This window comes from Vanellus vanellus (genome assembly GCF_965231255.1).
Source record: "Vanellus vanellus genome assembly, chromosome: 3".
Lineage (NCBI taxonomy): Eukaryota > Metazoa > Chordata > Aves > Charadriiformes > Charadriidae > Vanellus > Vanellus vanellus.
The window spans coordinates 76805008-76820967 of record NC_138907.1 but is presented as its reverse complement, the minus strand read 5'-3'; the positions used below and the strand labels follow the sequence as shown (position 1 = coordinate 76820967).

The 15960-nt window shown below is 42.6% G+C and overlaps 1 protein-coding gene across 1 annotated transcript in view; it reads right to left on the bottom strand.

Moving 5' to 3' along the window:
- Positions 1-15960, bottom strand: part of FYN (FYN proto-oncogene, Src family tyrosine kinase) — a 140285-nt gene that overhangs the window by 52843 nt on the left and 71482 nt on the right. Inside the window, exon 3 of the mRNA XM_082480601.1 lies at positions 2538-2672. The gene's annotated coding sequence lies outside the window, so the exon portion shown is untranslated. The remainder of the gene's footprint in view (positions 1-2537; positions 2673-15960) is intronic.

Sequence of the window (15960 nt, the reverse complement as noted above, 5' to 3'; positions counted from 1 at the left end):
AGCCCTTGTTGTGGCCTTTAAAGGCCCCTTTAAACGGGGCTTATAAGAAAGATGGGGACAAACTTTTTAGTAGGGCCTGTTGCGATAGGAGGGAGGGGTAATGGTTTTAAACTAAGTGTTTTGATTTAGAATAGATGTAAGGAAGAAATTTTTTATGATGAGATTGGTGAAACACAGGAACATGTTGCCCAGAGAGGTGGTAGAGGCACCATCCCTGGAAACATTCAAGGTCAGGTTGGACGGGGCTCTGAGCAACCTGATCTAGTTCAAGATGTCCCTGTTCATTGCAGGAAGGTTTGGACTAGATGACCTTTAAAGGTCCTTTCCTACCCTAACTATTTTATGATTCTATGATTCCATGAAGATAACCCATTTCGATTGCCTATGTGCTAATTACAAGCATCTGGAAAAATGGATAAACTCTCTGCCTGCAGAGTAGCAATGCAAAATAATACTCCAGAAAACTAACTGCTAGATTTAGACTATCAGAATATTAAAAGAAATAGTTGTAACCAATGTAAGAAGTTCAAATAGAAGAGAGGAGTTGACAGGCCCTGTATGTCACAAATAATATCTGAGTGACTGACAACTTGGAAGTAAGAAACCTTGGATATTTATGAATCAAGATACATGCAAGATGGGGTATTAGTATCTGTTACAGACCATTGGAATCACTGCAGAACACAGGATGATGGGCTTCTTCAACACTTAAATATAACAAGTACAAAAAAACCCCTTGTGTTATCTCAGGCCCATTCAATCCGAACAAGTTATGCTGGAGACCTTATGTCACTCCACTAAAAGACACACGGACTTTCCAAAAGGCTATCAATGGTGAATTACTAACTACTAATCTAATTTAAGGAAAGATCAGCCTTCCTAACCTTGTGAACTAAAGCTCTTGCCAATTAGCTAAATGAGTCACAAACCAGAAGGTTACTGGTTGTTTAGACAGAAAGGGACTGACACTTTCTGTGCAAACAACTAACACTGTCTATGATCAAATCCAGACGAGTACAATTCTATGCAATATATGAACAGACCTTCTTCATATATACGTAAATTAAAATCACAGTGCATGTTTTCTGAGAGGTAATTTCACAAAACTGTAGCAAATAGGAGTCAAATCAGGCTGAAGACAGAACGTACAGAAAGTTGCTGACATCTGCGAACAGTTTAAGACATTTCCTAAATGCCTACAATGTTACAACCATGAAAAGAAGACTGGGCTAGATAAAAATAACACACAATGAAAAACCCCAACAGCTGGGTTTACCAGGGAAGTGAAAAAATATATGAAGTGTTATATACAAAACCAACACATGAAAAGCGAAAAGGGAAAAGATAATGACAAATAAAAAAGCTAAAATAAAGATTATCTAGAAGAAGCAAGAAGATGTTAGGAAAAATTAAGGCAGATAGACTCAGATATGTAATTTTTTATTTTTCTAAGTGGATTATGAAAGATGAATCCTGAACAATAAAAGTCATAGAATCATTCATAGCAACATGACAGCTGCAAAAGTTATTCAATAAATATTTCTGATTAGCACACAGGTAAAAGGTGAGACTGTCTGTTTATAATGATGATGAAATAACTTCCCACCACAGCAGCCCCAGGAGAGGGGATGTTAAGCAGCAGAAACAGAATTCTAGGTGTTCCAGTTTAGTTGCTAGAAGTAAACTTGTCTCAGAAGGTTTTAGAGAACTAGCCTTGGAGCTGCTTACTGCAGCATCTAAAACAGTTCTGGGCCCCTGGGGAAGGACCAGGGGCAGGAGGAAGGCGTATGTTAGGCCACTGTTTAAGAAGGGTAAAAAGTAATTACAGGCCAGTTAGCTGAGTTTCCAGTATTTTGCATAGGATAGAACAACCAACATAGGACTCAATTAATAAAATCTTAAAAAAAGAGAAAGCTCTATAATTAAAGTCAATCGACTTGGCTTTAAGGAAAACAGATCCTGTCAAACTAATCTGATGTCATTTCATGCAAAAATTACAAGTTCACTTGACGAAGGCAGCGTTGTTGACAGTATTACAAGTCTAAGTCATTTGACTTGTTCTGAAACTGAATGCTTTGAAGCCTGCATGGCGTGTGCTCCTTCTGTACATGGAGAGCAGGACTCCATAGGTGGGAAGCACTGTAGGGAGGTCAGGCAAAAATCTCAAACGTATTTTATGCTGAAGTCACTTCTGAGTCCAGAATCATATTAGATGTATTAAAAAGCTGATAAATGAAGGAAACCAAAGTGTAACTGTAAATGAGAAAGTATTTATTAGTGAACAGATGGGTTCCTGTTCAGTTCCCACAGGTATTGGTCATCATCCTTTTACTATTTAATAGCCTTAACAGTGACCTGGAAAGTTAAGTCATTACAGTTAGACATGAGACTGGGGACAACAGAAAACAAACAATGGAAGGGCAAGCCTGACACAGAGCAACTGGGGTCTGTAGAAAGATGGGAGAAACCAGTTTAGGTGTTAATATGGCCAAGTGCAGAACCACCTTAATAGAATAAAGAATACAGGCCATACTTACAGGATGAGAGGGAGAGAGAGGACTCTATCCTCCAAAGCAGAGACTGAATGTAAGACCAGGGGTCCTGGGAGGCAATCAGCTCGACATGAACTCCCCACGCAAGGCTGTGGCCAAAAGGGCTAATGCGAGCCTCAGCTGTACAAACAAATGAAAATCAAAAGATGAGTAGGTAGGTTACAGTGATGCTGTATTTGGCTCTTGTTCCTCTGCTCCGCGAATAATGTATCAGGTTCTGCTGCTCCATTTTTCAAATAAAGTGTTGGAAAACTGGAAGAGCGTTCAGGGGAGAGAGATTAAAGAACTGAAAACACTGGGTAGCAGAAGGCTTCGTTTTAAACAAAAAGCTTAGACGGAATTTTGTTGTTTTGTTCACAGTACAGGAGTATTCATACAGGGAATAAATTTGCTATCATCAGGTTCTAATCTAGCAAAGGTGGAAAATGCACTGGAACTGGAAACTAATCCGATACAGATTGTGAACAGGCAATTTTGTTTTGCTTTTTCAGCAATGATCTGTTATGGGCAATTAACCAGCAATTAACCGTTTATACTACAGGTTGTGATGTACTGTCCATCTCTGCAAAGTTGTGAAAATAATTGTGCTTGATTTAAAAAGGATGCATATCCATGCAGGTTGGGTTATTAGGCATGAAGCAGGAACTCCTGCAGGTGAGACCTACGCCTGCATAAAGCTGGGCGTCAGGTGAGTGTCACCGCATCAGACGCTGCTTTGTGTTTCCATTGAGAAACACTCTCTCCTCTCTCAGGGTAGTAATCCTGGCAGCCTTCCTGCTCATGGTCTGCAAAATGCCTCCAGGGGAAAGCCCAGCCTTTTGGGGCTGAGGTGCTGTCTAAGTACGGATGACACCCATCTGCCTATCTTCTGCAGGACCTGCAGGCAGCCGTCTCTGAATTCCCAGCACCCGGCTCCACACAAAACCTCATTGTGCAAAGCTCCTCACACTGAGATGTCAGGGAAACAACTTTTAGGAAACTGATGGGAGTTATTACAGTTCTGCCACTGAGAGAGTGCTGTCGACTCCTTGTTTCAGCAGTTCAATTCACCTGCTGCCTGCTACTGGGATCTCATCGCAGGGATCTGCCTGGGATCCCAGCCCAGGATCCCCCAGCTGCAGAAGGTGACCTTAGAGAATTAGGCTGAGGGAAGGGGTCCTCCATACCTTACAGATATTTCCTCTCCCAACTTCACCCTTTCTGGATGAACCGATGTACTATCTACTTTCTTCAGGAAAACAAGTTAGTGTCTTTAAGTGGGGTGCGTGGATGTGAGCACCACTCCTGCAGACACCTCCCAGCTCACTCTGGATATCCACGTCTTCTCCTTCCCCTTCACCCTGGTGAGGGAATTGGATGCTGCCAAGAAAGCTTTTGTCTCTGCATCCCAAGGATGGGGTCTGGCAGGTGGGCTCCTAAGGACCATGGGGACCACGTGCTCAGCAGGGGGTCCAGGCTACTGAATTTGCTTCATCCCACAGCTTGCCAATATTTAAGCTTGGTGGTTTTTAAGGATGCAGTGCAAGCTTTTGTCCATGCTGTCTATCTTAACCTGGGCCTTTGGCCAGAAAGTATTAATCCTGTCAATGTGCAGGAGTAGGGAAGGCTGAGGAGTGTTTGATTTGTGCCAGTTGCTGGCATCAGCTCATATTAAGCTTCTGGAATGAACCCACTTATGACTGAATGCTGCAGTGTAAATTCTGTAAATAAAACAGATAAAATAATCTCAATTACTTGATCTCAGCATTGGTTCACATATGCCACTCCATTAGAAGGCATTATTTCATAAAAGCATTTAATTATTTTTAATTATCATTCTACAGATGTCTTTCTGTTCAGCAGGTGGGAAAAAAAATGTATTTTTTAAACTTTCAGTCACTTTCAGTAAGTGATGCCTGCTAAAACACAGCATACATAGCATAGTAAAATCTCAGTGCTATGTTACAAACACAAAAGAAACATCCCGTTTTAAGTAAACTATTGTAGTACAAAACTTCTGCAGAGTGAACTAGAGCAAGAAAGCTTGTGAAAATTAGGGAAGAAAAAGGCCTGTCCAAGTGTGGTGTAGATATAAATCTGTGCACATGCATTCACACACACACCACCACCTGGTCTCTGCTCTACCTGGTATTCCCATCAACAGATCTCAAGACTCAAAACTGTGATTGGCAACTCTTTCATAACTAAAAGAGCAAAAGTTTTGAGAAAGATGATCAAGAGAGAGGTTTCAGAGCTACTAGTAAGAGATGAATCAGTGCCTGCTAAAGCACAGTTTGAATTGTGCATTTTTGCATTTTAATCCTTTCTGTCCTCCTGGATGCATTTTTCTCCCTCTTCCTCTGGTGCAATCCCATCTACATTCTACAGTATTAGGATGTTCTGTTAAGCACATGTGCAATGGTGTTTTTAAGCCTTGTAAAGGCTTGCTTATGTCATAATATGTACCATGACAAAGATCACATAGGCTATGCTCCACAGACTTATTTTTTGCAGATGAAGTAACCGTGGTAACCTTCCTAAATGTAAATGATAAAAACTACATAGAAACAAATTTAATACCTGGGTTTGAAAAATTTGTGAAATATTAAGAAATAAGTCAGATGCAAGGCTTGTCCTTTTGCTCCAGACACACAGAAAAAGAATTAAATGGGAGAATGTGAGACTAACCATCCCATCTGCTTTTGTAAGTCACCCAGACCAGATGCAGAAATGCTATGGAGGTTAATGCAATGAACCCCAGAAGTGTCACTTTCACAAATCTCAAGAGGCATCATTGACCCGAGGCTGGCTGCAGTTTCTGCCCCAATTCCAGTTTAATGTATTCCAGTTTGACCCTCAAGCGACAGCGCTGCTCGAGAACACACTAAGAAACAAATGCAGGCAATTGCTTTGACATAATTCTTTTGGACGCAGGCAGATCGAATGTGCTGATGTCAACAGAGACCAGAAAAGAGTTTTACCCAACCTCCTTTCCTCACTGAAGAAAACAATAAGAGAAAACAAAGCACGACCCAAACACATGCCCACTTCTCAGCAGTAAAACTAATGCATGCTGTCTAAGAAAGGGAGAATCAAGACAAACGTATCATTTGGATGTATACAAAGCATTTTATTTATAGCTTAAATTTACCTGACGTATGTATAATTGGCTCTTTGGACATAGCACACATGAAACATCTGTTCCATAGAGGATATTCATCAAAAACCCCAGGAACAGCGTAAGTCAGTCCTTTATGGCCATAGTACATTCAAAAGAGTTCCTAACATAGTACCCTCACCTTAAAGCAAACTGCTTTTCTTCCTTCTCTCCTATTCTTCTAAAATTTAGGGGATTGCATGAACTTGCTTTCAATATGATCGTCAGGATGAAACTTTCCTGCCTTTATCACTCATTTAAATGCCCAAGCTTTGGTAGCTTCGAGGCTGCCTAGTCTGGTATCAGAGAACATTGATGCAACACTGACAGGGACTTCAAGAACAGAAACTGGGGATATTTTTTTCCAAGGTAAAAATGAATTATGGTAGGAAACCAGATCAAGGAAGCCACAATGACTATCTTGAGAATAAAAGATTAAACTAAAGATTTTCTTCTCTATCTGGTTGCTGTTGCTCCTGAAATAACTTCTGTATTAAAGGAAAAAATTAAAAAAACATACATCAATGGCACAGTTTTTCAGGACTCCTAAGGGAAGATACCAGGGTTGAATGGGGCTCGTCCCTCAACTTTATACAATGAAATCAGAACAAAGAAACAGATCCCAAGCTTATTCCCTCCTCCCTCTTTTACTTCCTCTCCCAATAAAGTCTTCCACCTCTGCTACTTGCAATTTTCCTTTTCTTCTGTTCCTCCAGCTCCCCATCAGTCCATGAAGACAAATTATCTGTAATGGTATCACACAAAAACCAGATGAGATCCTCAAGACTTCCCCTTTCTGTGTGCCTAGAGTGCTTCCAAGAAGAGAAAGTCTTGTGAAGAAATGGCTTATCACTTCCCTTTTCGGCAGCTACTTGTGTGAGTCGCTCTACCACAATAAAAGTCCGCATCTGCTATCTGACCACAACAAAGACAGAGATAAAAATTGCTGTTTTGAATGTCCATAAGAACCACGGTCTCTGAGAAGAGTGATCATGTGTTACAGCCACTGAAACTACTTGATCTAGAACATCAAATCACCCTACACAAAGAAAAAACAGACTTGTCCTCCTTCTTCTCCTACCCTTTATGTGGCCTGCTCCCAGAACGTGGTCACAAAGTGTGGTCCACACTTTGGCTGATCACCAGAGACTGCAGGACATTTTCAGCTTTGTTGGGACCTGTGCAAATGTTGTCATGTTCAGGGAATAAGAGTTTTAAGACCATCAATCATCAGAAATTATCAAACACTTTAGTTCCTAGAGTGTGTGGTATCCTGCTCCTTGTGTAATCTTCCAGAAAGAAAACTTTGGAATCACTGGTCTAGAGAGTCAGAAGACAAAGGGTGATCAAAACCATCACTGAATGTCCTAAGGAATTCCTTTAATTTCTCATATTGTCATGTTATATTTTTTAAAGCATTTGTCAAGATGAAACAGTATGGTTGAAACTTTTTTCTAATACTAGAAATGAGAAGGTGGCTTTAACCAAAATAAAAATTTACTATCTACCTTGACTTCTGTAAGGTCTTTGACACAGTCCCATACAACATCCTTGTCTCTAAATTGGAGAGCTATGGATTTAATGGATGGGCTATTTGATGGATAAGGAATTGGCTGCATGGCTGTATCCAAAGATTTGCAGTCAATGGCTCAATATCCAAATGGAGATCAGTAAAAAGTGGTGTCCCTCAGGAGTTGATATTGGGACTGGTACTGGTACTGTTCATATCTTTATTAATGACATAGACGGTGGGCTTGAGTACACCCTCAGCAAGTCTGCAGATGACGCCAAGCCAAGTGTTGCAGCAGACACACTTGAGGGAAGGGATGCCATCTAGAGGGACTTTGACAGGCTTGAGAAGTGTGTCCCTGTGAACCTCATGAGGTTCAACAAGGCACAGTGCAAGGTCCTGCACCTGGGTTAGGGCAATCACCACTGAGGGATGATTGAGAGCAGCTCTGCTGAGAAGGACTTGGGAACAATGGTGGATGAAAAGTTGGATGTGAGGTGGCAATGTACGCTTGCAGCCCGGAAAGCCAATCGTGTCCTGGGCTGAATCAAAAGAAGCATGGCCAGCAGGTCAATGGAGGTGATTCTCCTCCTCTGCTCCACCCTGGTGAGACCTCACCTGGAGTATTGCATCCAGTTCTGGGGTCCCCAACACAAGACCTTGGACCTGTTAAAGCAAGTCCAGAGGAGGGCCACAAAAATGATCAGAAGGCTGGAACATCTCTCCTATGAGGACAGGCTGAGAGACTTGGGATTGTTTAGCCTGGAGAAGAGAAGGCTCTAGGGAGACCTTATTGCGGCCTTTCAATACTCGAAGGAGGTTTATTAGAAAGACAGGAGAGAGACTTTTTGCTAGGACCTGTAGTGCCAGGACAAGGGACAACAGTCTTAAGCTGAAAGAGGGTGGATTTAGATTGGACGTAGGAAGAAATTTTTTGTGATGAGGATGGTGAGACACTGGAACAGGATGCCCAGAGAAGCTGCAGATGCCCCAACATTGTAAATGTTTAATGTTGGACAGGGCTTTGTGTAACCTGGTCTAGTGGAAGATGTCCCTGCCCAGGGCAGGGGTGTACGACTAGATAGTCTTTAAAAGTCCTTCCAACACAAATGATTCTATGATTGATGATTCTGTTATTAAATTGAATTCCCACCTCCATGACTGTTATCATAGTAGAGAGAGAGTGCAGTTAGCGCAGCTGGGACTTAATGAGGCTCTAAGACAACTTGCAAAATAGGGTTACAAACCAGTATTACTGTAGTCAGAGATAAATAAAGCACCTGCACGCTAGCATTAAGGCACATGAAAAAGAGAGGATAAGATACCCACATGATCTTCTCTGAGGGCATAGGTAATACGAAACCAAAAGCAAGAAGCAAATGCACCTATATTTTTACATTGCTATTTGTATGAAGAGTCAAAGTTTATTATTTCTTCCATACTGTAAAGCTACAGCTGTTATGACAATCACAGCAGTTATTATGTAGCTCACGCTCAATATCTTCTCAGAGCACGAGAGATATGATCATCTGCAGGCTTTGAACACTCCCCTCTAAACATGCTCGTCTAATATGACTCTGGTTTTCAGTGACAGTAGGTTATCAGTTGTTTGGTTACTGAAGGCTGTTACAATATTTTTACAACAGGAAATGTGTATTCCATACCTAAGAAGACTACACTTAGAAGAAACAATGCAGGAAAGGAAAGTGATCTAATTTCTATTCTGCTTCCTTCCTCCTGCAGTGTGCTGCATTGAGATGTTTGTTCCAAAACACAGATACTAGTTCAAGGCCAAGATTTTATTTACCCTGATCCTACAAAACAAGCCTGCAGCTAAACTGCAATTCAAACACCTCAAGCCGTTGTACTGCATTCACATTGATGTAAGTGATTTAGGTAAGTGGGCTTAAAAATTATCTTTTCAAGGTTATTGAACCTGCCTTATTCATGGCTGGTAATTTTTGTGTCAATGGCATAGTTTTAAAACTCCTGTGAATTAGGAACACTTCCCGAAGACACAAACAGTACATCAAGCAGGAAGCGTCAACTTTGAAGGGTCTTGGTTGTGGTCCTGACCCTCAGTATTGCAGACTGTAAGAAAATGGCCATTGTGCTGCATTTAGGGAAACAGCACAACGCCTTCACAAAACGCTGCACCCATCCATGGATGTTACCCAGCTGCCACTGCTGAACAAAGAAACCTGACCGACTGCTACGCTTCACTTCTCTGCTTTTGCAAAACCAGTTTTTAATTTAGGAAGTCTGAGGTAGCTTTTTAAGAGGAAACTTTAAAGCATTCTCTTATTCTTATCCCATTTATTACTGTGACCGACAGTAGACATATATAATAAATTATAAATGGCCACATGCAACTGCCTCCTGTCTGCAAGCTAAAAGCTGGCAAGAGACTCTATACCACTTTGGTGCCAAATCTGCATCAGGCAGGTTGGTGAATTTGGGGAGATTTGAGCACCAGCAGATTCACAAGCTGACCGATCAGTGCTCACTGCTCATTGCTGGAGTTCCTGGGAAGGGATAAACAGATGGGTGAGGAAAGGATGGTACTCTGAACTGGATTGAATAGCTGAATATGAATAACATACAGGGTTCATTTGTTCTCGATCTTTTGTGCTATTCTAGCATGGAGGACAGAGAACCATTAAAAACCATTAAACCTTTAAAACACTCCACACCATATCCTGTATTTTTTGTGTGCTGACAGTACTAATTATTTCATATTTGTGTGTTAGAGAGGTAAGAGAGTTAAAAATAGAAACAAAATCAAGGGATACCTCAAAAAGTTATGCTTGTTTTGGTTATGATGTGAGTAGTGTGCTCTTCTGGCAAGGCAATATTGACTCTGATTGCAGAAGATTTGCCTAAGGCTGGGCTGGAGCTTCTGCTTTTTGTTTGCATTTGGCTACTTAACCATCTTCAGTGAAGATTTTCTTGAGCGTGAAGAATGAGGCTACATGTTTTCTTTTGTACGTATTTTTTTCAGAGCAGTTTTTCAGACGCCAGGAGCATAAATGTAAGTGAAAGAAAACAGTCCCAACTTTGTGAGCTTCCCAGCGCTATATTTTGTATGCTAGTGCTTTTGTCTTCTTGCAAGTTCAGCATTGCTTTAATGGCAGCACCCTGGATTCCCCCTGCCCCCAACAAGTGATACATATTAGTACATCTGTTTTCTCTGTAAAGTCTTTTTGCATTCTTTGCAGGGCACAGGAAGGATGTGGGCTCCTTTTCACATTCAAATGAGGCAAATTAGCCTTTGCCTGGTTCCTACAGTATAATGCTTATTTTACATTTAAGCGTGAGAAAAGGGGAGGAAAGAATACCCAGTGCCGTTAGGTGGGTTACATGTTTCATTTTGGTACAAGGCTCACTTAGCCTTCTCTTGCGAACTGCTTTCCACAGGACATAATTTCAGGATGGGGTTCAAAAGTTTAATCATGTAAAGTGACTGAATAGTTTGCACAAAGAAACAGCAGCCACAGATATGTTAAACATGAGAAAAGGATGAAAACGCCAACCTGAATCTGCAGGGCTCAAGCAATCCAGGAGATTCCTGAAGAGCATAGATGGTAACTTCCTCACACAGGTGACCAAAGTGATGATAATGGGAAATGCTGTGTTGGACCTTACGCACACAAACAAGGGTCAGGGGATGTGCAGGTCAGGGGCAGCATGGGCTGCACTGACCATGAGATGGTGGATGGCCTTTTTTCCAAAAAGGCGGCTCACAACTCTGGACTTCAAAAATCCAGACTTTGACTTCTTCAGGGATCTGCTTAGAAGAATCTCATGGGATACAGTCCTGGAGAAAAAAAAAAAGGGGTCCAGGAGAGCTAGTTGATTTTCAAGGATCACCTCCTGCAAGCTCCAGGATGGTCCCTCTCAATATGCGTGGAGTCAAGCACAGGCAACAGGAGACCCACACCAATGAGCAAGCAGCTTCTGACTAAACTCAAACATGAAATGGAAGTGTACAAGAGATGGAAGCAGGGTCAGACAGGGTTAGGAAAGCCAAAGCCCACCTGGAGTTGAACCTAGTGAGGGCTGTCAAAAGCAGCAAGAAAGGTTTTCACAGGTATGTCAGCAGCAAAAAGAAGACTAGAGAAAATGTGGGCCTGCTGCTGAATGGGCCATTAGTGGTGTACCCCTGAAATCGATATTGGGGCCAATGCTGTTTAACCTCTTCATTAATGATCTATATGATGGCAGACAGTGTATCCTTAGAAAGTTCAGGAGGAGTTGTTGATATCCGAGATGGTTTTGCTGCCATTCACAGGTACCTTGACAGGCTGGAGAAATGAGCCAACAGGAAACTTACCAAGTTCAACAACGGGAAATGTGAAGTCCCGTGCTTGGGGAGGAATAACTCCATGCTGGGGGGTACACGCTGAGGGTTGACCAGCTAGAAAGCAGCTCTGTGGGAGAAACTCTGGGTGTCCCAGCAGACATGAATGTAAACCAGCAATCGCAGAATCACAGAATGGTAGGGGTTGGAAGGGACCTTTGGAGACCATCTAATCAAATCCCCCTGCCCAAGCAGGTTCATCTACAGCAGGCTGGACAGGATCACATCCAGACAGGTTTTGAATACCTCCAGAGTCCCTTATAGCAAAGAAGGCCATCAGTGTCCAGGCCTGCATTAGAAACAGTACTTCAGTAGTATGAGGGAGGTGCACTTTACACAGCACTGGTGAGGCATGTCTGGAGTGCTTGATCCAGTTTGGGGGCTCCCTGAAATTTTGGGGCTCCCCAGTACAGAAGAGACATGAATTTATTCAAGCGGGTCCAGCAAAGGGCCACAAAGATGGTTAAGAGTTTGGAGCATCTCTCCTATGCGGAAAGGCTGAGGGAGCTGGGACTGTTCAGCCTGGAGAGGAGAAGGCTCATGGGAATCTTATTAATGTGTATAAACACCTGATGGAAGGCAGCAAAGACAAGGCAAGACCTCTCAGTGGTGCTCAGTGACAGCACAAGAGGCAACGGGCACAAATTAAACTACAAGAAATGCTGCTTAAACATAAGAAAAATCCCCTTTTCTTACTGTGAGGATGTTGAACACTAGAACAGGTTGTCCAGAGAGGCTGTGGAGTCTCCATTGCTGGAGATACTCAAAATCCAGCTGGACATGGCTCCGAGATACCAACTTTAAACTGACCATGCTTTGAGCAGGGGGTTTGGACTAGATAATCTCCAGAGGCCCTTTCTAACCACAGTGATTTGTGATTCTGTCAGGTCATACTGAGACCTGCTGCACTTATTCATGTCCTCCTCTCCCTCCTTTTAGAAACCAGAGACAAATGCAACAATTCAGTAATGTAATAAAAACATGGTAGACATTTTGCAGGGAAATGGTATGGTTCAAATTCCTGCTTTTTTAGAACCTGTGCTCTCATCCAAGTGATAAAGCTGAGAGATGAGATGCAAGAAACACCAAACAACTGCTTGGTAAACTGTGTTTTACCACAGGCAGTTAGCACTGGGTGGAAATCCAGTGCACATTCATCATGCTACAGCAACTTCTCACACACTTAATCACACTATGTTTGAGGTAACATACTCCATATACAGGGAGGTAGTAGGGTGCTGTAAATTTACACTTGGATTTACTGATGGCAACCTCCCAGGGCAAACAATCCCTCAGTTCTGGTGGCAGTCATGTGCCAAGTTTGACAGGTTTTATTGAGAGCTGGAAGAAGTTCTGACACACCTAGTAATGCATGGTAGTACTTTCTCCAGCTCAGCTGTTTTACCCATCCGTGGTTCTGGGATGGATGAACGATGGTTCTGGTCAGCCACAGTTTAGCAATCAATGGGCCGAGGACCTACAAGATCTATGTCCCAAGTCCCTGTTCTGCTCACAAACTACCCCTTGAAATCAGTCACTTCTTGTTTCTTGGTTTTCCCTCTGTTCTGACCTGAGTCACTATACAATGACCTCTTTCCTGGGCCTGCGTGAGCACAGCCTTGCCACAGCCTCTCACTCACCCCCATGGGAGCCCTGAAGCCTGATCTGGCTGCACCAGGGAGGCCACAGAGGAACAGCAAGAGTTCCTACTGCCTCAGAGCTGACACTGGTTTTCCAGACACCTGGCTGTCCAAAGCACACAGGCGCCTACTGCTCTCACTCACCTCTCTCCCCTTTAAAGCCAAAAGCATCCAAATTGATTAGTCTTGCGGCATACAACAGAACAGTGACAATATTATGTGTGTCGGCCTGAAATCCCCTTCTCCTTCAAGCTCTCTCCTTAAAACAGCAGTGCAAAGCTCCAGCTTGAAGACCTAAAGTAAAGATAATCAGGTCTGGATTTAGATCCAGACTTCCCCCAAAGCCTGAGCTTGCTCAGTGTCAGGCTTTGGCTGTCCTCAAGCCATAGGAGCCACAAGGTTGCTCAATTGGAGCCTGATGCCTTTAACACTGGTTTACTTAAAAGTGTTGTGCCAAAAGGGTACGTGGCAGGTCCTGAATAATTCAGGAGGTTCTTGAAAACAATGCAAGTGAAAATTTGTTTCAGGCATGCTAGGAACAGCCAGTTTCTGTCTGCTGAGGCATCCATAGCACTTTTAATCCATAATTTCCATTGTAGCCTGCTAAAATAATGAGATTTGTTATTCCTGTCACATGACCTTTCTGAAGACACTGGGAAGGTGTGGGAGAGGGAAGAGAGAAAATTAGTTATCAGCCACCACTTGCCAAGAGTACATTAAGCATTCAAGAGTTATACATTCACGTACAAATGACTCAAGGGAGTTTCATTTATTCCTTCTCTCCTACCTTACACTTTTTTCGTCTTGTCCTACAGCCCTTGTTACCCTGTTGCACTCGGTCACAACCCGCCTGCAGCGGACAAGTTGGAGAGTGGTAAACAATTCTGGATTTTTCCCCTTTCACCATGAGATTTCATTTGGACTCCCTTTCCCAGACCTCAGAGCATGCCTGATTTCTGGGAGCAGAACAGAGAACAAGAATAGAGTTAATCTTTAGTGATGTGATAAAAATCACTCTCTCACACAGACAACTGGAGCAGGATTTCAAAAGAGCTGTTGTGCCAAGCAAAACCTGAAATTGAAGCCAACCCACACCTTCCTGCTCATAGACACAGCTCACTCATTTTCTCCCCAGCGCTCCCTCTTCTCTGCTAATTCTACCTGGAACTGAAATGTAAGTCACCACTGAGCATACCCTCACAACAAAATGCGCTGTACTTTGAAAGAGGTCAATATTTCCATACCAAAACCGCAAACATTGCCTCATTACAAGTGGAGGCACCTCATAACTCTCTCTCTTTTTCTTTTTTAAAAATTTTGTGAAAGCACATTAGGCAACCAGATTGGAGAGATGGGATAGGAGAACAGGACAAAAGGAGATTTGATGGCTCTGGTGCCATCTGAGACACGGAGGAGCGGGCAGGTGAGCAAAGCAGCTGGGAAGGGAGGGGAGAAGGGGGCAGCAGGAGATGTGGAAAGGGCTAGCAGCTTGCACTCCTAACACCAGAGTGCCAGCTGGCAGCTACATGTTGCTGGTTGCGTGTGGGCTGTGAATATAATAGAAGAGATGAGCCTTTAGGGGAGGAGCTGTCTGATAAATCATTAATGAATGAAAATATGAAGTAATCTGTCTGCCTAGGAGGCAGAATCGTCTAATAATGAGGATGGTGGACTAGGAAGCCGGAGATGAGGTTCCTATCTCACCCACAAGACCCCTGGCACACCAGCTCCTTTTGCTGTGCATAAGAAGATACACCCGCCTCCTTACATTGAAGGGCTGCTTTCTTAAAATCAACACAGAAACCCCATGATCTAGATGAAAACATGATAATAAAATTTACAGCACCCTTTGTGAAAACTACCCCCCCTGCTCCTCTTTTGTTGCAGGCAGCACACAAAGAAACAACATCCCTTCTCAGAGACAGCTTTCACTAAAACAGGGGGTTTTTCAAAGCCATAACAAAACCTAGTATGACCTTTTGCGAGTGCCAGTGGCATTTAATTTTAAATTGATTAACTACATATACAGTACTGATTACCCATGAGTATATTTTAGCAATCAGACTATTGGTTGGAAACGTAAGGGTACGTCTGTGTGTGGACAGAGACACTTTGCTTTCTCTGTGCTCTCTGAAATGAAGAGGAAAAAGCTCAAGAAACGATGTGGAAAGGTACATTTGTGTTTATGGGGATAGCTGCAGGGGCATCAGACACAGGCAGTCAGAAAGCGATGAGGTTGTCAGAGGAAGGGGCAGGAGGTTAGTGCGGTTTGTTCTGCACAAAGACCTAGCAGGATGTGTCGTGCAGCAGAAAATCAATACAGACCCTGCATGAAAAAAAAATTGTTGGTTTTGTACAATTCTCAGGCTTATTTGGAAACATCCTCACAAAGGTGATTCCCAATTTATGTGAAATCTTTAACTGTCCTCTCTTTCTTCTGTCTTAAAAACCCCTTGAATGTTCAGGAATTAAAATAGTTTTAAAATAAACACCTAAGAAAGACATGGCACAAATCAGCATGAATCCATCTAATGTTGGCACATTTGTGGGATAAAAGATACAACTGCTTTATCAATCAGTGTACTTAAAATCATGATTTTCCAGAGCAAACGATGCGTAGATTGCAGCAGAAACCATAAAGAGAAGACACATATGGCCATGACAGAGCCCATGAATACAGAAACTTAACCAAGCACCTCAGCAGATCGGTGGAGTTGAACTGCATACCTATTTGCGGTGCTGAAGTCCAGTTTAATTATCCT